Source organism: Podarcis pityusensis (assembly GCF_964106645.2).
Source record: "Podarcis pityusensis genome assembly, chromosome: 4".
NCBI lineage: Eukaryota > Metazoa > Chordata > Lepidosauria > Squamata > Lacertidae > Podarcis > Podarcis pityusensis.
The window spans coordinates 15,668,366-15,694,664 of NC_138027.1; the positions used below are offsets into that span (position 1 = coordinate 15,668,366).

At 44.7% G+C, this 26,299-nt stretch overlaps 1 long non-coding RNA gene across 2 annotated transcripts; it reads right to left on the reverse strand.

Moving 5' to 3' along the window:
• Positions 1-3,623: 3,623 nt before the first annotated feature.
• LOC308475471 lies at positions 3,624-9,042 on the reverse strand. 2 transcript variants are annotated; one of them, XR_013985233.1, is made up of 3 exons: positions 8,766-9,042; positions 7,693-7,765; positions 3,624-4,000 (listed from the first exon to the last, which is right to left on the reverse strand). It is a non-coding gene; the product is annotated as an uncharacterized lncRNA (long non-coding RNA). The 2 variants fall into 2 exon arrangements; XR_013985234.1 differs by having other exon boundaries at positions 3,626-4,000; positions 7,693-7,738.
• Between the last annotated feature and the right edge of the window lie 17,257 nt (positions 9,043-26,299).

The following is a 26,299-nucleotide window of genomic DNA, read 5'->3' on the forward strand; positions in this document are numbered from 1 at the left end:
AGTTGGAATGCAACAATGGGTGGTGCCCATTGCTGATCTAGAATCAACAGAGAACAGAAGACTCAAGATTTACCCACACTGGAAGAGTGGCAGACGCAATTGATGGACTACATGGAATTGGCCGAAATGACTGCCAGGATCCGAGACTTGGGAGAAGAAGCAATAGAGGAGGATTGGAAAAAATTTAAAGATTATTTACAAAAATTTTATAAGTTATATGAATGTTAAGAATTCGCATGATTAGGGAAATTCAGCTCCAGCAATAAGATTAAGGTATGGAAAACTAAGTTATATTAATGAAAGGACTAATGTTTAAAAGAATATTATATATGTTATTAGTGTAAATTGACAATAAGTATTTTAAACGTAAACCACAAGTATTTGAAAGAACAAAAGAATGCACGAAATAAGGCTATAATTTGCTGAAAAATTTTATTGTAAAGAACGCACGGTGAGGGAGACGTGGGGAAGTCCGGTTGGTTATGGGAAAATGCTTTGAAAAGATGATTTTCTTTTTTTTTTCTTTTTTTCTTTTCTGTTAGTTCTTTGTATATCTGACTTTGTATTTCTATCTGGAAAAAATGTAATAAAAAATATTAAAAAAAAAAATAGAATCAACAGAGAACAAAACAAATAAAGAATAAGATAAATTATTGCCACAAAATGGACTAACATGTCTTTGAAAATAGATATATCTATCAGGAGGAGGTATCAATCAAGACCTCAATTATGAAATAAGTCAAAGTAAAAAAAGAAAAATCCACTTGGGTAAGACATGGGTATTTACCTTGATTTGAGGAAACTTTGCATTCCAGCACTGAATAAATAAAGACCAGCCATTTGCAAAGTTCTGAAGAGACTTCTATTTCCCTGTCCAGCATTTGTTTGCACAAAAAGTCAATCTCCCAGATATTATAAAGCCTTTCAGTAAATTCTGGGATTTTTGGCTGGTTTCCAGTTCTGAGCAATTAACATCCCAGCAGCAACAAATATAAGCCCTCTTCATCTATTCAAAACAAAATGTGAAGGCATAAAGTGTGCAGGAGTTCCAGAGGGGGTACTTGCTGGCTCTGCTCCTAGCATCTATGTACCCTGGTTGAACCTATTCCACTTTTGACCTTCCTGTGTTGAACGGAAAAGTCTGAAGAGGAGATCCCAAAAGTGTTCGTCTGAAGTTGACAACCAGGACCCCTGACAACGCAGGTTTCCCAGTCATATGTTTGGATAAACATCCTTAGAAGCCATCTTCAGGCATTCCCATTTCCCCTAATATAGTGATAAAAGGTAAAGGGTAAAGGGACCCCTGACCGTTAGGTCCTGTTGCGGACGACTCTCGCTTTACTGGCCAAGGGAGCCGGCGTACAGCTTCTGGGTCATGTGGCCAGCATGACTAAGCCGCTTCTGGCGAACCAGAGCAGCGCACGAAAATGCCATTTACCTTCCCGACGGAGTGGTACCTATTGATCTACTTGCACTTTGACATGCTTTTGAACTGCTAGGTTGGCAGGAGCTGGGACTGAGCAACGGGAGCTCACCCCGTCGCGGGGATCTGAACCAGCGACCTTCTGATCGGCAAGCCCTAGGCTTTGTGGTTTAGGCCACAGCGCCACCCGTGTCCCTCCTAATATGCAAAAAATTAAAACGGCTATATACTGTATTTTTCTGTGTATAACACGAGGTTTTTTGACCCAAAAACAATGTCAAAAATTGGGGTTCGTCTTATACATGGGTAGTGGAGTGCTGTGACATGCAACTGATTGCAGCTGGGAGCTGGAGATTGTATGGGGCGTTTTGACAGTTGATTGGTGGCTGCGGCAAGGGCTGCTGCTGATTGGCTGCCCCTGCGGCAATCAAGCGAGTGATTCAGGACTGCTGGCTGCGAGCACGTAGGTGAGAGGCTGCTTCCACGACATGTGCTGCTGTCTGCACTGGTCATTCTGGTGAGCGATTTTCTGCAATTCTCCCCAAAAAAAGCTCAACAACTCTGGGCAATTTCCCTCCATTTTCTTAAATTTGAGTCCCCAGAAATAGGAGGTGTCTTATACATGGGGGCGTCTTATAGACGGAAAAGTACGGTAAATATAATCAATAATGATATGCAATACAAAATACTATATAACTGATAATAAGAAGCAGTGAAAAATTATTATCAATGCCAACCCAGCAATTTAAACCATGGACAGATGGATCTGAGCCCATCCCACACCTCTTCAGCCCTTCCCAACAGCTGTTTTTCTTCCAGATGTGCTCGCTTCTGGGGATTAACTCAGGGATACAGCGGGGTGGTTGGGAAATAAATGAGGGCCATATTCAGCATTCTTTCCTGCAATACAACTCCCTTTTAAACTTCACCCTCTCACATACTATTCTGCACTGCAGATTTATCCATATTTAGAAGCACAGCTCTGCCACCATCAGATATAGGAGAGGTTGCCAATATGGTACTCACCAGATGCTGTTGTTGTGGCCCATCATCTGATCAGCATGGCCAATGGTTAGGGGTGATGGATGCTGCAGTCCAGCAAGATCTGGCAGGTGCTATATTGACTTTTCCAGAAATATAGCTTAGCCCCAGGGCAGCTATTGCACCATTAAAACAAGCAAGCCCATTCTGTTTAAAGAATATTTGCTACCACCCACTCCAAAGATCATTCACAGAAGACGAGGAATAATAAACCGTATCCATTTGCTCTGAACATAAACATTTCATAACAAGACATCGCAGCATGCGTTCGTCTCCTGAAGCACACTCTGATGGCCGGCGGTTGACCTAACATTTTCACAAGGATGCTTTTTTTTAAAAAGATAAAAAGGAGAGGAGGAGGCAAATAAATGCTGCTGAAAGCAATCACATCTTACCTGTCAATGAAACATAGCAATGAAACATGGGCTTGCCAATTACCTGTGCATCTTCTTTAAAAAACAGGAATCTTGAAAAGTGACATTTGCACAAACAATTCCAATCTGTTCTCTCAGTGCTTGGCCAGATCTCAAATAAAAAGAAGTCAAAAGTCTAGTTGGATTCCTTGCATACTATGTGGTACATCGCAGCTGGCCCTCTTTCATGGTAGCTACCCTTATTTTCTCTTTTGCCTTAATTAGTAATGGATTAAAGCCTTTCCTCCCATACAGTCCCTCGAAATTATTCTTCATCCACTCTGGTCTTTGAAATGGGAGAAACAGGTACCCACCAATAGACTTCCCATAAAATCTCTACACCAAGAAGCTGTCATAACCTTTGGCATGCAGCTTTGCTAAAGGATGCTAAAGAGGTTCTTGCACCGGTTTGCTTCCTGTCTTCACTCTCTCTCTGCTCTTCCATGTTCTTATTCACTCCAAGAATCTTAATAACCATCTGCTTTTTTTAAAAAAAGATAAATTTATAATGAAACGTAGATTTGTATAGCTAACAATGAGTTGAATGCATGCAAGTTCTGCTCAAAAGTAGACTAAAATGAATGGACACAAGTTAGTTATGTCTAGTCATTTCAATGGGTCTACTCCGAGCAGGACTCACATTGGTTACAAACCCTTATCGTTACGATCAATATTATAAGAAACAAAATGCCTACAATAATTGCAAGCAAAGACAAATGAAATGAAGTTTAGCACCGACACACTTCCAAGTTTTTGGAGTTTGAGAACCAAAGTGTTTGAGAACCAAGGTACCACTGTATTTATAACATGTCCTGTCTTGATCTCCTTTCCCCTGGATGAAGTTTGTCACTTGCCACTGTCCTTCAGAGATGGCAGCTCCTCAAATCCCACACACTCACGCACTTGACAGTGCCAGAGTGTGGTGCAGTAGCAGACGTGTTCCTCTTAAAAACCGGCTTTTTAACCTGGGTATTTTGAGCTGCTGCTGCTGCTGCTGCTGCTGTTACTCTGGTCCTTGTATGCCTGTAGAAGGGCTTTTACTGCTCAAGGGGCTCGTTGCATCTTGACCCTCATTACTGGATCCTGCCCTGTAGCTGTCTCCTTCTGCAATATCATTTCCTTTCTGGAAATTGAGGCAAAATTAATTAGACAACTCTGCCTGACTTGGCAACCAGCAGCTACCGTTTTAACTGCTGTGATGCAGACCACCAAGATCTCGTTCCTGGTCAGTCGCCGCCGAGTCAGACTCCATGAGCATATATGTGAAATTAAGGTCTTTTGGTCCTGGCATGCATCACGGTGCACTTGTTGATGCTGAATCGCATTTGTCATTTAACCATCTATCAACTCGCTTTGCAGAGGTCCTTTGGGAGCGCTTCACAATCTATGTTTGTTTTAACAACCGTGAACCATTTACTATCACTTGGCCACTTCACTGTTCACTCCTAACCAGTTTAAAGGTAAAGGTACCCCTGACCGTTAGGTCCAGTCACAAACAACTCTGGGGTTGCGGCGCTCATCTCACTTTACTGGCCAAGGAGCCAGCGTTTGTCCGCAGACAGCTTCTGGGTCATGTGGCCAGCATGACTAAGCCGCTTCTGGCAAACCAGAGCAGCGCACGGAAACACTGTTTACCTTCTTACCGGAGTGGTACCTATTTATCTACTTGCACTTTGATGTGCTTTCGAACCGCTAGGTGGGCAGGAGCAGGGACCAAGCAACAGGAGCTCACGCCATCGCGGGGCACAGCAGCATATTCTTGCATTGCAGAGGGTTGGACTCTATGATCCTCAGGGTCCCTTCCAACTCTATGATATTTCTCCATTCAGAGAACTGCCCATTTATTCCTACTTTTTGCTTTCTGCAACTTACCCAGTTCCTGATCCACAAAAGGACCTCTCCTCTTATTCCTTGACTGCTAAGCTTACTCAGGAGTCTTTGGTGAGGTAGTTTGTTGAAAGCTTTTAGAAAGTTCAAGGGCTCTCTGTCAACCTCTAGCTATACACTTGGTGTCACTCTCAAAGAATGCTAATAGGTTTGTGAGACAAGACTTGCCCTTTCAGAAGCCATGCTGACTCGGCTTCAGTAAGGGCTTGTTCTTCTATATGCATGGCTATTTCATCTTGAACAATGTTGTTGTTGTTGTTGGTGGTGGTGTTTAGTCGTTTAGTTGTGTCCAACTCTTCGTGACCCCATGGACCAGAGCACGCCAGGCACTCCTGTCTTCCACTGCCTCCCGCAGTTTGGTCAAACTCATGCTGGTAGCTTCAAGAACACTGTCCAACCATCTTGTCCTCTGTGCTCCCCTTCTCCTTTTGCCCTCCATCTTTCCCAACATCAGGGTCTTTTCCAGGGAGTCTTCTCTTCTCATGAGGGGGCCAAAGTATTGGAGCCTCAGCTTCAGGATCTGTCCTTCCAGTGAGCACTCAGGGCTGATTTCCTTCGGAATGGATAGGTTTGATCTTTTTGCAGTCCATAGGACTCTCAAGAGTCTCCTCCAGCACCATGATTCAAAAGCATCAGTTCTTCGGCGATCAGCCTTCTTTATGCTCCAGCTCTCACTTCCATACATCACTACTGGGAAATCCATAGCTTTAACTATATGGACCTTTGTTGGCAAGGTGATGTCTCTGCTTTTTAAGATGCTGTCTAGGTTTGTCATTGAACAATACTTCGCACCAATTTTCCCAGGACAGACGTTAAGCTGCCTGTACTTTCCAGGATCCCCCAGATCCCTTTTTAAAAATGGGAGATACATTAGCTACTTCCCAGTCCTCAGGTATAGTGGCTGATCTGAGGGACAAGTTACATATTTTTGTTACAAGATCAGCAATGTCACATCTGAGTTGTTTGAGAGGTCTGGGGTAAAATGCCGTCCGGACCCAAGATTTGCCTGTTTGTAGTTTGTCTATAGTCTATTATTTAGATGGCCCATGGATTTGATCCAGCAAGCCGCTGCTTACGTTCTTTTGCCTCATTCAGTTTGACCCTTAGATGATATTTTAAATTGGAAACAGAATGCTTAGACTATGTTGACCTTGGTCTGACCTAGTAAGGCAATTCTCATACACTTCGCTAATGCATTTTCAAGCTGGCTATGGAACCACAAAGGCTAAAAATGTGTTTGTGTGTTTTAAAGAGTGAATAAAAAGTGGATACACAGCCTGTATAAACCTTCATTGAAAGGCTTCCCCTTAACTCAAGGCTGCTACCATTTTAGGCGGGCAACCCCCACGGGCACCTAAGTCATATGACCTGGAAACCTAGCTTAGAGACTCTTTTAAAGGCTTGTTTTCCTTCTGCCAGGTTTAGGAAAAGCAGAAGCAGTCCCGCTGCTGAACGGGGATCAGATCTGATGTAACTTTACATTGGCTTAATTTACACCGACTTACTTTACGCTCACTGGAAGGACAGATCGTGAAGCTGAGGCTCCAATACTTTGGCCACCTCATGAGAAGAGAAGACTCCCTGGAAAAGACCCTGATGTTGGGACGGCAGAGGACGGCAGAGGACGAGATGCTTGGACAGTGTTCTCGAAGCTACCAGCATGAGTTTGACCAAACTGCAGGAGGCAGTGGAAGACAGGAGTGCCTGGCGTGCTCTGGTCCATGGGGTCACGAAGAGTTGGACACGACTAAACAACTAAACAACAACACTTTATGCCAGCTTCCTGTACACAGGATTGCTCCCTTAATCCCAAAATTCAGAGAACTGTGGATTTTTAAGGCTAGCTAGGTTTTGGTTCACCTATTAATTAAGTACAAATCTGGTCTATTTGCCTTAAAGTGCTATCCAAACTCAATTTCTCCCCCAAACCTAGTCCCAATAAAGGCATTGCCCACTTGTGGATTTTTTTCCTTATGGAGTAACTCAGTGATTCGCCTTTGTCTTGCAAATGGCTTCTGGAGAAGCCACTCTCCATGTCCAATGAAGATCTGCAAGCCAAAGCTATTTCCTGTCTATCCAGGAACTCAAGGCACTGCTACATTAATAAAATAAATAAGTAGGGCAATCACAATAATTCCCTTGCACTAGAAGCACAGGAATTAAAACGTGGCCTTCTTCATTAATGCCTCGACTTTCCATCAGCAGGGGGAATGTGTATACACACAGCCAGCCGCCCACAACTCCAGAGGAGCTGCTCTTAATTATATTACAAGTGGAACCTTCCGCAGGTAATCAGAATGCAGGACTAATATGTAATTATTCCCCCCATCAATATATAATAGACACTATTAATCAAATTTAGAGTTTCTGGTGTGCAATGATTATTTTCTAGGGGGGGAATTACTCACTTTTTAAGGAAGAGAGAATTCTGTTTATCATTCTGCAAATGGGCTTCTCTTGTTTATTAGCTACATAATTTAACAAAATTATTTTTCCGAAGCAAGCTGAATAATGTGGTGTGTGTCTGAGATGAGCTAAGTATAGACAGCTCTGAGTTGTTGTCAGAACTGCAGGCAAGATCCACTGCGGCTCTTTGTCTCCAACTAATGCAGCCAGTACCACAAACGTCTATAGTTTGCCCGTGTATGGATTTGGTTCCTCTCGGCCCTGAGTGCCAGATCTGCACAGCTCAGCTGAGGAGAGGGCCTGTGTGTGCCTCTGCAATTGTGCATGTACATCCCATGTGTGTGTATTACAATGAAACTGGCCACGCCCCCTTTTGGCCACGCCCATTCCTGACCTGTGACCCCTGGAGGGTTGGCCAAGGGTGGACATGGCCCTTGAGCCAAAAACTGTTAGTCACCCCTGGTTTCCATAGCGCTATCAACATGCACAGTTCTTGCAAAGTATAAAATAATCAGTTCCTACCTTGGTGACTTGTCACAGAGGAATGTGTGATGTTCTGTTGCGGGTGCTGCTCAGGAAGGAGCAGACAGAAACCCTGGGATTGATTTGGTACATCTTATGTGACTGTTATCATTAGCATCAATTGCAACTGCACTTTACAGCTACTAAATTCCATATACACACAGATCCCACTACCCGCCTGTTCACTATACAAGAATTCACTTATCCAAACATAAAGAATTATGCTCAAGCCTCGCTATACATACCACAGATTCAGATACAGTTGTACCTCAGGTTACAGACGCTTCAGGTTACAGATGCTTCAGGTTACAGATTCCGCTAACCCAGAAATAGTGCTTCAGGTTAAGAACTTTGCTTCAGGATGAGGACAGAAATCGTGCTGCGGCAGCATGGCAGCAGCAGGAGGCCCCATTAGCTAAAGTGGAGCTTCAGGTTAAGAACAGTTTCAGGTTAAGAATGGACCTCCGGAACGAATTAAGTACTTAACCTGAGGTACCACTGTACTTAGTTTTCCCACTTCCTTATTTGTTTGTGCTTTTTTGCGGCAGAAACTCATGCCAGATCCCTTCTCCAGCCACACCACCTCACCCAAGGCCACTCACAATCCTTGCTTCACACCCCCATTGAGTGGTTTTTTTTCCTGGCTGGGATGTGCCCTTGAGCTCTAATAACATCTCTAGCTTGTCTAGATGGAAGAGTGTGAGTGTGTGTAGAAACTAGCTTACTGCCTCTCCCCATATAAACCTTCCTGGACCCTGCAATAATCATCTGAGGCCCTTCTTCACGTGCCTCCTCCACGAGAGGTCCAGAGCGTGGCATCATGAAGAAGGACCTTTTCTGCAGTGGCTCCCCGCTTGTGGAAAGCTTTCCCTAGGGAGGCTCGCCTGGCACCTTCGTTACATATATTTAGGCGCCAGGAGAAAACGTTCCTCTATAACCAAGCCTATGGCTGATTAAACAATCTATGGCCTTTTCAATGTGCTTGTGAAAGGCAAGGTTATTGGTTTGTTTGTTTGGTTGGTTGGTTGGTTGGTTGGTTGGTTGGTTGGTTGGTATGTATTTTGTATTCTCACTTTGTATTTTTATGCTGCAAACTGCCCCGTGATCTTTAGACGAAGGGCATTATATAAATTTAATAAATAAAATAAATAGATAAAAGGGCAAATTTCATCATGTCTGGAAGGTCACAGACTGGCAATCCCTGGTTTAGGCCAAGCAGATAAAACCCACGTACAATTGTTATTGCAAGTTAAATGTCCGGCTAGATAGAAATGCTTTCACTTAGTGACATCACAGTCACTGTTAGGGAGACACACACTCCAGTGAGGATGTTCTATTGTGACGAACCAAAGGCGGAATGTTCCAGAAGGCCTGCCAATGCCATCTTGGTAGTCAATATGACCCCAAAAACTAATTGGCAATTGTGGCAAGAATGAGCTCATAAATTATATTTTCACTTGCTTTGATGTATGCTAATTGGCTTGATTTGATGCTTTGCTTATCTCTGGGCCTTGGGATGTTGGGCTCTAGGCCCAGAGAGGGAAGAAGCTTTGGTTGGTTTCCCTCCTAGGTGTGCTGGGAGGCTGTGGGTAAGCTGACGCATGCTGCGTTGTGCATAAAGGATGTACAGTGGTACCTCAGGTTAAGTACTTAATTCGTTCCGGAGGTCCATTCTTAACCTGAAACTGTTCTTAACCTGAGGTACCACTTTAGCTAATGGGGCCTCCTGCTGCCGCCCCGCCGCCAGAGCACGATTTCTGTTCTCATCCTGAAGCAAAGTTCTTAACCTGAGGTACTATTTCTGGGTTAGCAGAGTCTGTAACCTGAAGCGTCTGTAACCTGAAGCGACTGTAACCCGAAGTACCACTGTATACGCTTTTGCTTGGGTGTGGTCAAGTCACAACGACCTCTCACTGCCGCGGTACCCATCCTGTGTCTGTAAAGGCAGTGAGCTCTGCTCCCTGCATTGTAAATGTACACCTTTCTTTAATAAATCACTAGAACTGGCCATTCTGGCGTTTTTTGACATCTTTTTGGTATCCTTGCATCAAACCACTTGAACGGGCCCTCACTGAGGCCTGCAGTTCAGAAAATCTATAAGCGAGGACCCATGCCAACTTAATTTTGTGTAATGCTCTCCCCAGGGAGGTTTGCCTGACGCCTTCAACATTCCTCTTCAACCTGGTGGTTTGGCTGATTAACATTCAACGGCCTTTTAAATGTGTTTGTGTGAGGGTGCTTATTGTTTCTATTTTAACTGCCCTAAGATCTTGTGATGAAGGGAATAATAATAATAATAATAATAATAATAATAATAATAGAATACTTCGCCCAACAAACTACAGTATTAGGCAGCTGGTGTATATATACAGGGATGACTTTGCTCATCCCTGTTTTTTCCTCTACTAGGGAAAATATGGGACGCGGATGGCGCTGTGGTGTAAACCACTGGGCCTAGGGCTTGCCGATCAGTAGGCCGGCGGTTCGAATCCCTGTGACAGGGTGAGCTCCCATTGTTCGGTCCCACCTTCTGCCCATCTAGCAGTTCGAAAGCATGCCAAAGTGCAAGTAGATAAATAGGTACCGCTCCGACGGGAAGGTAAATGGCGTTTCCGTGCGCTGCTCTGGTTCACCAGAAGCGGCTTACTCATGCTGGCTACATGACCAGTAAAGCGAGATTAGCACCGCAACCCCAGAGTCACCCGCGACTGGACTTAACGGTCAGGGGTACCTTTACCTTAGGGAAAATATACAAGCGCCTATAGCATTTCCGCAGCAAGCGAGGCGGAGGGCAATTTTCAGTAGAAAAACAATGCATCGGCGAAAGCTTCTGAAGAGCTGTCTGTACCCGTCTGTCCCCACGCCAGCCTTCCACAACAGCCTGCAGCTTCAGGGACCCCTTTTTAGAACATATCAAAGAAGAACCACGGAACTTCAAATAATGATCCAATATTTGATAGGGCGATATATGCAGGATGAGGGAAATAGGTAGTCTTGACAAGCCTTTGGAAAGATGTCTTCAGAAGCCCCTCTCAAGGTGCTATTTTACACAGTGCTTTGAAGGGGGCTTCTGAAGAGCCAACAATTAGCCGAGCCAGGTTTTTTTTTAACCTGCCCCACACCTGAGGTCATGTGTCGAGCAGGGAGGTGTGGCTTGGCTTAAATGTGGGCCAAATGTGGAGGTCTGGTGGACCTAATTAACCCAGAGGTTCTTCACCACTGAGCCAACCTGTGGCGATGACCTTGGAGGAAGTTTCCAGAATATTTAACAGGAATCATATTTTTGGAAGCTTCCCTTGATACCATCACCACATGTTAAACTTCTTGAATCCTTAGTAAGGATATCAATTCTTAAAGCTTAAAAAAAAAAAGAGTCTTGTCTTAAAAGCTGGCCTGGTGCAGTTAGAGAGATTGATATTTACGACAAGAAGTCTCATGACACAACTGAGCAGAGCTTGGTGTAATGGAGCCAAACACACATACATACATACACACACAGAGAGAGAGAGAGAGAGAGAGAGAGAACACATAATTTTAACAGCTCTGGAGGAGAAGAAAATGATGCTCTGTAAAGGATTTCTAAATGATAAGCCCCTTCTGATTCTACCGTGGCAGCAGAGACAAGACTTGCAATTAGATTGTTACATGTCCTGTAACCAATTATGTCTGCAGCCTTTCTTGGAAAACTCGGCGTGAAGATATATTTTTTATTCCAAAAGGATATGATTCTGACCTAAAGCGCTTGTTAAATTTCAGCGGTTAATTGATAACGCCTCATAAAATGCCAGCAGCATAATGATTAAATGTCTTTTCTGCTCGGTGCCTTTATATATATCTGAATTATGTTTCCATGCTGTTTGCATTAATAGGATTGTTGGGCCCTTTCGGATTTGTTTGTTGATTCGCATCGAGACCTGAATAACAAGGACCTGATCTCACATCTTCTGATGATGACCCAGGCCACAACTATCAACTTTTGGAAGACTTTTGATGTCAATAATCTGGATCACTGGTGTTCCCAGACTTGACAAATTGCCCTTCTTGAAGAAAAAAAAATCACATAAGATAAATGTGGCGGGGTCAAAGTGCTCAAAATTGCTTCTTTGCCATTTGGTCAAATTTTATTTCATATACAAACATAGCAGCTCAGGAACAGCAGGTACCACAGGTCTATGTGAGTGCTTGGATTAGTATTTGGAATAATAGAGCTGTAGAGTTGGAAGGGACCCTGAGAATCATCTAGTCCAGCGGTTCTCAACCTGTGGGTCCCCAGATGTTGTTGGACTACAACTCCCATCATCCCTGAGCTCTGGCCTTGCTAGCTAGGGGTGATGGGAGTTGTAGTCCAACAACATCTGGGAACCCACCAAGGTTGAGAAAGGCTGATCTAGTCCAACTCCCTGCAATGAAGGAATATGCAGCTGTCCCATATGGGAATCGAACCAGCAACCTTGGCGTTATCAGCACTATTCTCTAACCAACTGAGCGATGTCCACAAGGTGACATTCTATCTTCTTTTCTGAAATAAATAGAGTGCAATTGTTTTTATTCAGACCATGGGCCCTATGCAAATAGAGACAACACATCTTTTTCCCTCTCGGTATGCAATATTATCGATTCAGTAAATCACATAGCTGTATCCTATATTTCCTTATTGGCAATTATGACAACTTATCATTGTTTAAAGAACTAATTTTTCTTTTGTTTCCCTCCCCCCTCCGCAACCTGCCTGTCATTATAAAATTCAATAAAAATATTTTGAAAGGGTAGGACTGTCCACATGGACATCCTCAGCAGTGTGGGACTGGGATAAATTCCAGCACTTAGCTCTTCACATCCAACCAGCTTTGTAGCAACCCAAGTGCAGGGTAAGAGAAGTGAATGTGTTTCCTACCATCTGAATTTAGGTTTTTGTTTGGAGATTTTTGACTATGCTATTTATTTAATTGTATGGAAAAAGTATGTACAAGATTTGGTGCTGGCCACCAGACAGAGTTGCCAAATGCAAAGTAAGGGGGCATTTACATGCCTTTGAGTATCCTGACATGGTAAGGAAGAATGCAATCACAGCTTCTTTCTGTTCCTTCCCTGACCCTGTCATCCAACCCCATCTGGAAACTGCTGTGATTGATCAGAGCAGACCTACAGGTGAAGAATTGTGCTCTGAATGGACCTACCAAATTTCATATCTCAGGGTTCAGTGATGGAATCATGAAAAAACAAAACATACAAATGGCTGGAAAGCAAAGCAAATAATATCAAAGACACCACTTTGTTTAATTCAGGTCCATTAGCACGATCACCTTCATACTAATGCAGCGGTGGCCCTTTTTTTTTTTTTTTTTTGATTGGCCAACTTCCAAAATATAAGTTAGTACAGTCATACCTCGTGTTGCGTTTGCTTCATGATACATTTTTTCAGGTTGCGTCCTGCGGCGACCCGGAAGTACCGGAAAGAATTACTTCTGGGTTTCACCGCTCGCACATGTGCAGACGTGCAAAGTGACATCACGCGCATGCGCAGACATGACGAATCGCGGCCCGCGCACGTGCAGGCACAGACACGAGTTGCATTCTGCTCATGTTGCGAACGGGACGCTGGAACGGATCCCGTTCGCAACCAGAGGTACCACTGTACCTCTGTGAGTGAGCCCTTCAGCCTACTGGGCTGAGAGGTGAGCACCTGTGTGGCTCAAAATACAGAGAGGAATGGAAGCTTGATGCTGTCAGAACAAGGTTCACAACCATTCCAATCCCCATTTGCCGCCAACTCTTGCTACCTAAGCTGCAGGTTGGCCAACTAGGAAGCAAGGATCCTTCCTAATTCAGAAAGAGCTGCTGACACATGAAGATACTTTAGAGTAGGGATAGGTGACATGGTGCCCTCTACATGTTGCCTGACTACAACTCCCTTAATTCCAGATTACTGGTCATGTTGGTTGCGACCGATGGAAGTTGTAGTCCAGAATATCTAGAGGGCAACACATTGGCTACTCCTGCTTTATGGACAGCTAAGTTGCATTAGACTGGGATCACCTGACAAAAGTTAAGTTGCATTAGACTGTCTCAGCACACAAGCAGGTCACAGCTTTCTTCCATGAGATATGCTGTCCTTTTGCAGCAGAACTAGAGCTTCTTACTGAAGCTATCTCGCTGGAGTCACAGAACCACAGGCACGGCCAACCATCTCGTTCCTCCTTCAGATCTTTGCTCTGTCCTATCTTCCCACACCTCAAATACAGGTCAGCCTTTTGCCATATTGCAGAGAAAGCTGGTGCTTGTTCCTTCCTGATGGGCCATTCAGATGTCAAGATCTTTCTTTTTTTTCCTGTAAGGTCATCATAATGAAAGAAAGTGACGCGAGTCTTCTTGCTTTTGGCACTCGGTGAGCATGCTGGGCAAGAAGATAGCCTGATGGAATGACTCACTAATGTTCACAAGATTCTGGCCTACTTTTCTCTCCAGCACCAGCTGTTTGATATTCTACAGCTCTTTCTCTCCTCCCCTCTCTACTGAAAGAAATGTACCATCTTTTTCAGATCTCACTCAGTACACAGATATATATTTAAAAAAGAACCCAAAAAACTGAGCTGAGCTGAACTGAGGACCTGCTTTCTTCTTCCACCAAGGTCAGCAGTTCAATCTCCTTTTGTTCCAGAGACCAAAAAGCAGCAGTTCCAGATGCAAAGCAGGCCAGCAATAACTAATTTAAAGGATGCTTGGAACAACTTGCTAACTCTCAAAACTAATGTGCATATCAATCTATGTAAGAGACAATTCCCAACATTCTGTCACGCTCGAGAGTGACCAAGAAACAGAAGCCACGATAGGGGTTGATCCTTAATACTGACTGTGATCACCTGACAAAATAGAAGAAGAAGAAGAAGAGTTTGGATTTGATATCCCGCCTTTCACTCCCTTTAAGGAGTCTCAAAGCGGCTAACATTCTCCTTTCCCTTCCTCCCCCACAACAAACACTCTGTGAGGTGAGTGGGGCTGAGAGACTTCAGAGAAGTGTGACTGGCCCAAGGTCACCCAGCAGCTGCATGTGGAGGAGCGGAGACGCGAACCCGGTTCCCCAGATTACGAGTCCACCGCTCTTAACCACTACACCACACTGGCTCTCGATAGGGAAGAGATTTAAGCCCTACCCCAATGCTAGGAGAGGTTGTAGCTCAGTGATAAAGCACAGAAGGTCCCAGGTTCAATCCCTGCAGTTTGCAGTTTATAAATTAGGAGATAATGTATTGGGAGATAGTGGAGGAGTGTGCCTTTAGGGGTGAAGTCAAACTGTTGGAAGGTTGCAATGCCTCCTGTGGCTGTAGAGACCAATATGGGTAAGACATGTTTTGTTGCAGCTGGGCAGAGATGAAGGCATGCAGTTGTGCTGCAGTAGCTGCACCATGGCGTTCTTCTCTCTGTGCTCCTCTGAGCGAATGGGTATCATTCACTTCTAGGGTGAGGAGGGAAGGCGAAACCTTCCTGCAACACCGGAGAGCCTGCTCTTCATTGTGATTGCTCATGAAGGCATGTGTGTTTGCAATGTGTATCTGGACACAGAGCAAGATCGCTTATCAGCACATTTCCACGCTCACATTCTTGCCTTTCCCTCTCTCCTTTTGCCCACAAATAAACAAAACACCAGGTAGATGGCTCTGTAAGTCAGTGAGACCCAACCGAAAGCTGCAAAAGGCTCACTACTTTAGCCGCATGGGGTTATTCGAAGCACAGAGGAAGCATTTTTCACTCACACCGAGGCGTTCTCGCAGCCTTCTCAGATGTATCTCCCTGTTACATGGAACTGCCCAGGGCAAGCTGACATTTAGAGATATGTAGGCCAATACACCGCTTCTCTGCAAGGAGTAAATAGATAATCTTCCCAGGTAGATATGGTGTTGTCATTTTCTCCACATATGATCACCGAGATGGAAGATCTTGCGAAAAACAAAGACATCTGGCTCTGCGTGCGCTGATCAAGGAGGCTGGCAGCAGAAGGAAACCACTTACTAGTTTTCCTTGAGAAATGGGCCCCAACAGGAAATGACAAGTTGTACGTGGCGCTGTTTAATGGTGCATGTCTGCTTACGCCCAGATCCCAAAGACCAGTCTGGCTGGAGTGTGTTGACAGCGGAATTGGCTGCCCACCTCCACCTGAATCACTTCTTGTTCGTCTGCCTTTCACTTCCAAACACTGCATCTAAAGAGCTTAAGCTGCAAGACGACATAGTCTCAGTGAACTACTCTTTTTGGTCTGGCGAGAATCAGCTGGCTTGCTCCAGAGTGCTGGATCGAAAGCCTCTCATTATATGGTCCAATAAGACCAAAAAATGAGTGTCTTTTTGGCCTCCTGCCCTCACGCGTGCACAAGAGCTCGCGACCAAAAATGGAGCATCCCGATTTCAGACCCCAGGATGTTAAGAGGGTATGGTATTGTATGAACAATATGGTATGATATTGCATGAATCAATGATTTTATTCAGTACAATGCAGCGTTCTATGTGACCTTCCTATGCATTTTTAGGAATCAGTTAGGACCATCACCACCCATTTAACTGTAATGGACTATGATTCGTATTACTGAAGTACATTCATTGACTGCTTTTGCCTGTTAATTTTTGTAGAGATAGCACTAATTTTCTACTAATGGTTTCTGAGAATCAAAATGGTGGACTAAATTTAGGTCAAAACTGAGCACGTGGCCTCAATGGTTATGTAAGAAGAAGAAGAAGAAGAAGAAGAAGAAGAAGAAGAAGAAGAAGAAGAAGAGTTTGGATTTGATATCCCGCCTTTCACTCCCTTTAAGGAGTCTCAAAGCGGCTAACATTCTCCTTTCCCTTCCTCCCCCACAACAAACACTCTGTGAGGTGAGTGGGGCTGAGAGACTTCAAAGAAGTGTGACTGGCCCAAGGTCACCCAGCAGCTGCATGTGGAGGAGCAGGGATACTGCAGGGATAGGTGCCCACCAGGTGCTGAAATTCAACTCCCATCCATCATTGGCCATTCTGGCTGGAGTTGCTGGGAGTTGTAGTTCACAGTATTTGGAGGGCAGAACATTGCCTACCTCTCTTCTAGTGCCTGAGTCCATCAGGAAATTTAGGTGGTGGCTTTGTATCAGCAGAAAACCCAAGCTGTCTCTACATTAGGGCTATTCCTTCAGGCCTCCAGGTTTGCCTCTGCTCATCTAATCCAGAGTTTCCCTGAATTTTTCCCCAGTTTTTTAATGTTAACATTATTTCATGCACTCCAAACATTTTCCATATATACAATACTAGGATTATACAAACCCCTCAGATTTCCCCCCCGTCCCACCCTGGTTTCCATATTTTACCCTCTTTTCTTGCATATAATTATAATTATCCATTCTATTTCATCTCCTTATTTACTACTTTAATTCATTTTACTTCATAAATGTTATATCAATCCTGCCCTTTACATAATATTTCATATACGGCATATTCTTCAATATGGATTAAAGGACAGCAGAGGGAAGTCTCTTCACAGTAACCCCTGGGCCCCATTCAGTGTGAGGACAGCCATAGCAGAGTCAGGACACATCTGAAGCACTAGCAGGTGGGATAAATATGCAATTAATACAAATGTGCAGACAAAAAGGGAACTGCATGCAGAACCAGAGATGTCAGGGAAGTTCCTGCTGCAATGGAGCTCCTTTACTGTTTATCTTCAGCTTGCCCGTTCAGGTTCGCGAGAGGAGATAATAGAGATGTCAAAGTCACCTCCTGCCATGTGCGCATCATGTACACATCTCTGCATCATGTACACACGCATCTGCCCTGCCCTGCGTATACATGGACATCTGTAGGATGATTTCAGCTTCAAATCTCCTAACAGGTCCTTGCATGGAGCAGCTCTTCCATAAAAGTTTGTAGAAGATGAAAGGGCCTTAATGAGCTGTAAATATTAACCATGGAGGGTCAGTAATCAGAGAATGCCTTGCGCTCTTGCCTCCCTCCCCTTCTTTCCCCTTCATGGCAGTCTATCCTATCAAATCGCACTCAGGAAAAACAAACAGTAATCGGAAATTGTTCTGTTTTCACATTCTTGAAACAAAATCCAGACTTTCAGCAAACACTGCCAGATTGCCTTTCAAAAGGAGAAGAAAAATATATCTCTTTGAATCTCTTTTCTTTTGACAGTCTTTTGCCTTGATAAGGCACCGGGGCTTTTCCAACTTCTGAAGTGAGGGGTCTCCCCCCCCCCTGTACTTTTTCCCCTCGTCTTATTTTTTTGCAAGCCATGTTGCCACAAAAAGAAAAAAGAAAAGACAGACCCAGCTATCAGTTATCACTTTCTGATTTAATTATGGTTTTGCTTCTATCCTTGAGGGATAATTTCCTATGATCTACAAGGTTTTGTTTTGTGTGTTTTTTTTGTCCTTTTCTGTTTTTTGTTTAAAACGTTGTTGTCATTCTACAAAGCTATAAAGACACGGCTTTCAAATGCTAAATGCTGTGCAATTGCCAAAAGCAACCACTGCCCCCTTCAAGAAAGCGCTGGAATTTAGAAAGTATTTTTAAGTCGCAGATTGGATCTTGTTTTACTTCTTTCACATGTTTGGAGTGATTAATTTTGTGCTGTGGTCCTGGCCGGATCAAAGCTAGATTAGCTGGAAGCCTGGATGAAGGTTGTCTGAAGTACACATTTGAACTTATAGCCTCCAGAATGCCACAGATTAAAACAGGGACATGATTACAATACCCCTCTTATACCAAAGATCGTTCCATAGTCCCTATCATTTCCAGTGTCTCCATCATCACCCTTTAGTCTGGTCTGAACGCAACACTAAACCCTGGTTTGTTCGTATATCTCAAACTAACCAGGCTCACTAACTGATTTGTTTGGGTCCGGCAAACTAGTATCATAAACCACAGTTTGACGTTCCCTCAATACCCACCAACTTGGATTGGATTAAAAGAGCATTAGAAATCCTTAAAGTATCAATGACTTCCCTTCTTCACTTTCCATGGTTCATTTTACATATCATAAATCCCTGCATATTTTACAAAAACTAAACCATTCAGTATTCCATTATCTATCGAAACTTATTTACACTGTTGAATTTATCTTTCAAGTGTACAACCCCCCCCCCCATATACAGTGGTACCTCGGGTTAAGTACTTAATTCGTTCCGGAGGTCTGTTCTTAACCTGAAACTGTTCTTAACCTGAAGCACCACTTTAGCTAATGGGGCCTCCTGCTGCTGCTGCGACGCCGGAGCACAATTTCTGTTCTCATCCTGAAGCAAAGTTCTTAACCTGAGGTATTATTTCTGGGTTAGCGGAGTCTGTAACCTGAAGCGTATATAACCTGAACCGTATGTAACCCGAGGTACCACTGTATTCAATAAACATTTTCCAATCTTCTCTAAACATATGTTCTTCTTGTTCTCTTATTCTAAGTCTGCAAGGTGCGCATATTCTGTGAGCTTAAGTTGCCATTCTTCTTTGGTTGGGACCTCGCTCGTTTTCCATTTTTGGGCTAACAAAACATGGGCAGCAGTTGTAGCATACATAAATAACCGTTTTTGACACCTGGGAATTTCCGTCTGAATTATCCCTAACAAAAAGGCCTATGGTTGTTGTTGTTTTTTGGAAAAGTACTTTAAAACATCCCCCTAAATTCATTATGGATCATTTCCCAATACTCTTTTACCCTTTTACAAGTCCACCACATGTGAAGGAATGTTCCCTCAACCTCATTGCATCTCCAGCACTTATCTGATTCAGCCTTATACATCTCAGCAAGCCTACTCACCACTATGACTATGTTTGACCTTCACTGTTAGAGGAAGTACACCTCTGAAAACCAAACTGGGGAGAAGAACGCTGTTGCACTCAGAGCCTGCTTGCAATTTCCCATAGGCATCCAACTGGCTGCTGTGAGAACAGGATGCTGAAATCGATGGACCTATGGCAGGGCATTTTTGGATGTTCTTATCATTTGTGAATGGGACGCGGGTGGCACTGTGGGTTAAACCACAGAGCCTAGGACTTGCTGATCAGAAGGTCGGCGGTTCGAAACCCCGCAAAGGGGTGAGCTCCCGTTGCTCGGTCCCTGCTCCTGCCAACCTAGCAGTTCAAAAGCACCTCAGAGTGCAAGTAGATAAATAGGTACCGCTCCGGCGGGAAGGTAAATGGCGTTTCTGTGCGCTGCTCTGGTTCGCCAGAAGCGGCTTAGTCATGCTGGCCACATGACCCGGAAGCTGTACACCGGCTCCCTTGGCCAATTAAGCAAGATGAGCGCAGCAACCCCAGAGTCGGCCACGACTGGACCTAATGGTCAGGGGTCCCTTTACCTTTACCTTTATCATTTGTGAATATTGACTTGTGCTGACTGTAGTTTTGTTACCAAGTCCAAAACTTGCTGTCCCAGTTTAATCTTTGTTTGTTGCAGTGCTCCGCCCTTGCTGCTCACTCGGCTACAGAGATGCTACAGGTGAGGGACTCAAAAACGAAATTAGTCTCTCTCGCTGGTGTTGCTCCACCCTTCCTCACTCTGCCTGGCTCCTTGCCCTGCCTGTCTTCTCACTAACAAAGTCCCCCAGAGCAACCTTGCAAAGTGTGTGTGTGTGTGTGTGTGAGAGAGAGAGAGATAGAGAGATAGAGAGATAGAGAGATAGAGAGAGAGAGAGAGAGAAGAGGGTGCCTTTAAAGGGAGACCTGGCCACTTTCATCCATATCTAACCAGGAATAAATCTTAAAAACATCTTTGCTCTTAGAAGCTATATTGACAGCTCAACAGCTGCAGAGGCACAGCTGGACCTAAAAACCTCCCCCAGCTCCCACCACCCGCTCATTTTCCAATAAACTTGTTTCTGTGGCAGCCTCTCCCCTTTTGATTTCCTCGGGACCCATGCTGATGACATCTCTGATTCTGTTTGCTCACCAGTAAAATGTTCATACGGTGGAATTACTGAAAGAGTAGCCACAGCAGAAAGGCCTTAAAATAAAATAAGAAGCCAACTTCTATGAGAGTTAGAAAGAAGTGGTTAACAGTCCCTCCAACTGTCCCTATTTTCCAGGATTTACAGAAATCACCCCGGTTTCTGATTTGATCCTGGAATGTGATCCTGGCAGTGGCAGGGGTAGGTGAGGGGATGCCACCTTGCAGGATTCTGCCACCCAAGGTGTGCTGTTTCACTCTGCCGCATGGGCTGGCTGACCCTGCCTTCACTCCTAGCTTTGGAGCCTACAGTGACTATAAAGCTCCCCTTTCATGCTGATGGCACAAATCTAGGATACTGGAGACAGGGATGCTAAACGAAATAGCAATGGGTCTCCAGCCTTCCCAACCCCTGGCCCAAGGGTAGGCAAACTAAGGCCCGGAGGCCGGATCTGGCCCAATTGCCTTCTAAATCCGGCCTGCGGACGGTCCAGGAATCAGCGTGTTTTTACATGAGTAGAATGTGTCCTTTTATTTAAAATGCATCTCTGGGTTATTTGTAGGGCCTGCCTGGTGTTTTTCTACATGAGTAGAATGTGTGCTTTTATTTAAAATGCATCTATTTGTGGGGCACAGGAATTCGTTCATTCCCCCCAAAAAATATAGTCCGGCCCCCCACAAGGTCTGAGGGACAGTGGACCGGCCCCCTGCTGAAAAAGTTTGCTGACCCCTGCCCTGACCACTACACCACTGTTTGTCCCCAATTTCCCCCTGCAATTCTATGCTGACCACAAGATGCTTAAATTCCAAGCTGCTTTAATTCAACGCCCCTGTTCTTTGCACTACCCTTGTCCATTTACTCTGCTGCCCTTGGCCTCCCTTGTCTTCCCACGGCCACTTGCTCTGTCTCCATTTATTTCCAAAAATTTCCAGCTTTTTCTATCCAAAAGCTGTACCCAAAGGTCAAGATTCCCTTGCAACAAAATGTAAACACACAAAGCAGCACTCTTTCCAACATGCCGTTCATTCCTTGCTTTATGCTTATTCCTTACGCATTCTTACGATTGGACAAAATACTCTGTGACATCATAGCAGTTCAGCCAATGGCTAGGGATCAGAGAACCAGAGACAGCTCATGCAAGACTTTATGGTGTGTTCAATTATTCTCCCTATATCGTTTTTATATATCGCACTCAACCCGCCTCTTCTCAAACTATCATATTGCAAAGTTGCACAGGAGTTAGTTATACACACAAAGTTATACAGAACGGTACATCTGGAACCAGATGGGAGGTAGGTGGCAATGGAATCAACAAATAATGCTATTTTTTACCTGCCAACCTGTCGCTAGTACAAATTCAGCAAACAGAGATGTCGGGGAGGGGCAAAGCCGAGGAAAGTGAGATATGTCAAAATAAATTTGTGCCGTGTCAAGTTGGTTTCTGCAAACTTTCTAATTCCAGATTTCTGTTCGGAGCAGCTTTTTAACAATAGAATCTGGGACAAGAGGCAGAAGAAAAGTTACGCCTGCTTAAATCTCGCACTGAGAGATGTCTCTCCTAATCTGAGATGGCAGCTACGAAATGAGTACAAAAATATTCCCATTTTGAAATGCATTATTTATGTATGCTTTGGAGGAGCGGGGGGAGAAACAGGTATGGGGGGGGCAAAAGCAGCTGAAAACATGAGAACTCCAAGTAAATTTTCCCAACACCCGGTGACTTGTTACTAATCGTGGGCCGGGAAGGGAGGTTGGAAACTTTCAGCCAGTACAGGACAGCTGGCAAAATCTGCCCTGGTTGTGGTTATGATCCAGACCTTTAAAAACAGGTTATTTCAAAGCAGCTCCAAGCAAAGCCTCTACAGTGGTACCTTAATTTGTTCCGGAAGTCCATTCTTAACCTGAAACTGTTCTTAACCTGAAGCACCACTTTAGCTAATGGGGCCTCCTGCTGCCGCTGCACGATTTCTGTTCTCATCCTGAAGCAAAGTTCTTAACCCAAGGCACTATTTCTGGGTTAGCGGAATCTGTAACCTGAAGCATCTGTAACCTGAAGTGTATGTAACCTGAGGTACCACTGTATTTCCAAAATCAGAGCAAGACTCGTGTGCAAAAACCAACATAGGCCATACATTTTAATGGACAAGCTCTTGGGCTTTTGCTTTGGAGTTTTGGGGTGATATACAGGAACGTTCTCCACAGAAAGACTTGCATGATTCCTCCTTTTAAATCGGTGGCTCCCAAAGTGGTGCAGGTGGGATTATTGGGGGGCGGCCGCACTAGGAGTCAAGGGGGGTGCCAGGGGGCCCTGGAGGTGTAAACGACTTTCACATACCCCGCAAGTGTCCTGGAAAAAACCGGGACCTCCCATTTTCCCTGCCTGGGATTCTGCATCCAGTTCTGAGCGCCACAATTTAAGAAGGATATTGACAAGCTGGAACATGTGCAGAGGAGGGCGATTAAAATGAACAAGGGTCTGAAAACCAAGCCTTGTGAGGAATGGTTAAGGGAGTTGAGTGTGCTTAGCCTGGATGAGACTGAAAGCCACCTTCAAATATCTTGAGGGCTGTCACATGGAGGATGGAGCAAGCTTGATTTCTCCTGCTCTGGAGGGTAGGACTCGAACCAATGGCTTCGAGTTACAAGGAAGGAGATTCCAACAACATCAGGAAGAACATTCTGACAGTAAGAGCTGTTTGACTCTCTCGGGAGGTTGTAGACTCAAAGGGGCTACCTTTGAAGGTGACTCAGAAACTGCAATTAATCCAGAATGCGGCAGCTAGACTGGTGACTGGGATTGGCCGCCGAGACCATATAACACCAGTCCTGAAAGATCTTCATTGACTCCCAGTACATTTCTGAGCACAATTCAAAGTGTTGGTGCTGACCTTTAAAGCCCTAAATGGCCTCAGTCCAGTATACCTGAAGGAGCATCTCCAACCCATCATCCAGCCCAGACACTGAGGTTCAGCGTCAAGGGCCTTCTGGCGATTCCCTCGCTGCGAGAAGTGAGGTTACAGGGAACCAGGCAGAGGGCCTTTTCGGTAGTGGCACCTGCCCTGTGGAACGCCCTCCCACCAGATGTCAAGGCAATAAACAACTATTTTACTTTTAAAAGACAAGTGAAGGCGGCCCTGTTTAGGGAAGTTTTTTATGTCTGACGCTGTATTGTTTTTAATATTCTGTTGGAAGCTGCCCAGAGTGGCTGGGGAAACCCAGCCAGATGGGCAGGGTAGAAATAATAAATAATAAATTATTATTATCCTTCCTTGGAGGTTTATAAGCAGAGGTTGAATGGCCATCTGTCATGGATGCTTTAGTTGAGATTCCTGCATTGCAGGGGGCTGGACTAGATGACCCTCGAGGTCCCTTCCAACTCTACGATTCTATGGTGGTGGAAGCTGACCCATTAGGGCAAATGGCGCACTGCCCTTTAAACTCAGCCAGACTCCCCCCCCCCCCCCGCAACCTGAGGATTGGCTCTGCCTGTCCGTGGTTCTGGCACCAACTGCTATTGGTCTCCCTACTTTCTGCCCTACCAGCCGCAATGGACTCCAGCCCACCACTGCTGCCCAGGTAAGCATCAGCGACGCAGCTCTGCCTCACATACCTCCTGCATGCACAAACACATGCACCTCTTGCACATACATTGTTACCTCGGGTTAAGAACTTAATTCATTCTGGAGGTCTGAAACTGTTCTTAACCTGAGGTACCACTTTAGCTAATGGGGCCTCCCGCTGCTGCTGTGCCGCCGCCACGCAATTTCTGTTCTCATCCTGAAGCAAAGTTCTTAACCCGAGGTACTATTTCTGGGTTAGCAGAGTCTGTAACCTGAAGTGTCTGTAACCCGAGGTACCACTGTACCCATGTATGAAGATAAGCTCACCTAGTCAAAAGCGTATCATCACCCTCTATGGGAGAACAATGCAGGATAACTTACTAGTCAAACTTTGAGACAAGCGCATTGGTGATGTGTGGCAAGCTGATTACCTGTGTAGCATAATCTCCCCGTGTCTTTCCCAGGGGAAGGATTTGTATTAATAGGTCATTTCCATTATGCAAATACATCCCCACCAACACCACCTCATTCTGAAAAATAGCTGGCCTGCCATGTAGGCAACTCATTCCGCTCTACTCCTTAAAGAGCCCTTTGCATTAATTCGACATGAAATGTCAGTGTTTCATAATTCATGACACTAGCGGAGATCTTTTTGCAGTGGAGCTGAGGAAGGTTCAACTAAGATTGTATCTGAGACCAAGGAGAGCCAGATATTTCCTGGCATGTCCGAAAGCCTCTGTCCTGTCTCAGATTTTAATTTTTTGGGTTTGTGCTTGGTGAACCTGAAGTGTCTGTAACCTAAAGCGTCTGTAACCCGAGGTACCACTGTAATGGCAAAATTTATCTCGGAGGTAGTAAGAATTAAAAATCCACATGTCTTGGATGAAAGACAGTGACTGCCTAGGAGTCTTTTCCATACAGTGGTACCTCGGGTTACAGATGCTTCAGGTTACAGATGCTTCAGGTTACAGACTCCGCTAACCCAGTACCTCAGGCTAAGAACTTTGCTTCAGGATGAGAACAGAAATTGTGTGGCGGCGGCGCAGTGGCAGTGGGAGGCCCCATTAGCTAAAGCGGTACCTCAGGTTAAGAACAGTTTCAGGTTAAGAACAGACCTCCAGAACGAATTAAGTTCTTAACCCGAGGTACCACTGTATTTCCGTTGTGCTTTGCTCTCGAAATGGCTTTTGTGGGTCTTTGGACCGTAATAAAGAACGTGTGTGCTGCTGGTTGCTGGGCTCCAACTCCCATCAGCCAACAGTCAGGGATGATGGGATCTGTAGTCCAACAGCATTTGGAACAGGCACCCCGAAACTCGGCCCTCCAGATGTTTTGGGACCACAACTCCCATCATCCCTAGCTAACAGGACCAGTGGTCAGGGATGATGGGAATTGTAGTTCCAAAACATCTGGAGGGCTGAGTTTGGGGGTGCCTGGTTTAGAAGGTCCTCGGTTCCCCATCCCCGACTTAAGGGTTTCCTCTTGAGAGCTCTCTTGCTCTTCTAAGCTCTTCAGTATTCCTCAAGCCACACGCTTAACCATATGCAATTACCACACTGTCATGTTAGAAAGTACTTATTGACTATTCTACCAGGGTAGACAGAGATCTGGAAGCGAACATATCCCATAGGCATAGAGAGCACTGCTGCTAATCAACAGACCCTCCTCTCGGCTGGAGACAGTTCAGAGGAGAGCAGCAGCAGCAACAAAAATCATTACAGGGCCAAGGGGATTGATTAACGAGGAAAACTGAATTAACTACTCCTACTAATAGCATTTATAAACCGTACCTCTCTAAATATACTGTACAGTGAGAAGGAGGGGGATAAAGGCTTGTCTCGGTTTTTTCCTTTTTCCGACCTCAAGTTCAGTTTGCCACCTTTTCACAGTTTGTCAATATATTTGTTTAGAAAGTTCTCACAAAAATAAAACCAGCCTTTCATTGCATATTTGTCCTAGCACTCTTTCCTAACATAATGCATTTTCGCTTGTCAATTTCACTAATATGTGCACTTAAAAATGATTTTTTTAAATGCCAGGGGTTCTGAAGCCCCTAGGGCACACTTAAAAGAGATGGAAATAACTGAAGCCCACCAGTCACAAAATGGTGGCATGGAACAGAGCCAGTTTCAAAATGGTGGCAGAG